The sequence below is a fragment of the Austrofundulus limnaeus genome, unplaced genomic scaffold, assembly GCF_001266775.1.
Source record: "Austrofundulus limnaeus strain Quisiro unplaced genomic scaffold, Austrofundulus_limnaeus-1.0 Scaffold350, whole genome shotgun sequence".
NCBI lineage: Eukaryota > Metazoa > Chordata > Actinopteri > Cyprinodontiformes > Rivulidae > Austrofundulus > Austrofundulus limnaeus.
The window spans coordinates 456,564-458,376 of NW_013952752.1; positions in this window are offsets into that span (position 1 = coordinate 456,564).

Below are 1,813 nucleotides of genomic sequence, written 5' to 3' on the forward strand. Positions count from 1 at the left end.
TTGGAAAAATACATCTTGTATTCTTTTATTTGTATTCAGAATGTTATGAGGATCGTTCTCTGCTAACACTACACCAAATTTCAGCCCAATATGTCTTTTAATGGCCAAGATATTGACGTTTCAAATTAGCATTTATAATTTGTTAAAGAATGTTCTTGGCTACGTCTGTGCTAATTCCAAACTGTCTAGGACAAACGCTAGCTGAATTATGGCATGTTTAAAAGTTAGAATTAGCGATTAGCCTAAACTTACGATTAGCATTCATAATCAAGCATCACTGCTAAAGAGAAGCTGACTCCAGTGCAGCAGCAGTGGGAAGGCCACAACTGAAACCGATCAATGAGATCCTAACAGTATTAACTACRTGCTACAAATGCTTAAAACTCAATGCTCACAAGCAGTTTTATGTCCTAATTTTACACAACTTTCACATCCTTGGAAAAAAAAAGATTTTTGTAAATTCTATATTTGACACCCTGTATATCTGTGTGTGTATATACTGAATATCAAAAATACATGTACTTCTTTTCAATTCAGAAAGTTCTTTCTTAATTGTCCACATGTCAAACTGAGGGTGGAATGGTGGCACAGTGGTTACAACTGCCACCTTTCAGCGAGAAGGTTGCATGATTGCCTCCCAGCCCGGGACWTTTCTGTGAATAATTTGCATGTTCTCACTGTGCATTCGTGAGTTATTATTATTATTATTTTTTGAGTCTTGGAGAAGAAAATTAGCATTCAGTTTGGATTATTTATTTACAATTTTACTTAAGAGTCAAAAAATTCAGGTACATGTTGAAAATGAAACAGCATTTCTATTAAAACATTTTAATTACGATATTGGAACACAATCGCTTCCATAAGTTTTCACCAGGTCCTCTGATTTTCTCCCAAAGACGAAAAATGCTACATGTTGGTGAAAACTGACAAGCCTGTGTGGGTAAGTGTGTGAACGGTTGTTTGTCTTGTTTTCTTTCATGTGTTCCTACAATGGACTGTGATGGACTTTTTAACCAGGACAGGTTGCAAAGTTCATCCTGCCTCTTGCACAGTGACTGCTGGAGATATGGACCTGCTCCCAGTGACCCAGAAAGGAGAAGCAGAAAGAAGGTCAATGGATGGATGGATGAACACGTATCTCTCCCCTCCCGCTCTGCAATGACTTTTTCAATCCAGAAGATGTCGCTGTTAAGTGCCATCAGTTTTGGCACCTTCTCAGAGGAATGYAACACACTCTCCCATCACTATATTGTTTTCACAAAAAGACTACGAATAAACAGCAAAAGATGGATGAACGGAAGACGCATAGATGGATGGATGGATGCATGCATGGATGGATGGACGGATGGACGCATGGATGGATGGATGGATGGATGGATGGATGGATGGATGGATGGATGGATGGATGGATGGATGGATGGACGGAGGGATGCATGCATGCATGGATGGATAGATGGATGCATGGATGGATGGATGGATGGATGCATGGATGGATGCATGGATGGATGCATGGATGGATGCATGGATGGATGGATGGATGGATGGATGGATGGATGATAGGATGGATGGATGGATGGATGGACGGATGGATGCATGGATGCATGGATGGATTGATGATGGATGCATGCATTCATGGATGGATGGATGCAGGGATGGACGGATGGATGGATGCATGGATGGATGGATGACGGATGCATGCATGGATGGATGGATGGAGGACGGATAAATGCATGCATGGATGGATGGCTGGATGGATGGATGGATGGATGGTTAGATGGATGGATGGATGGATGGATGGATGGATGGATGGATG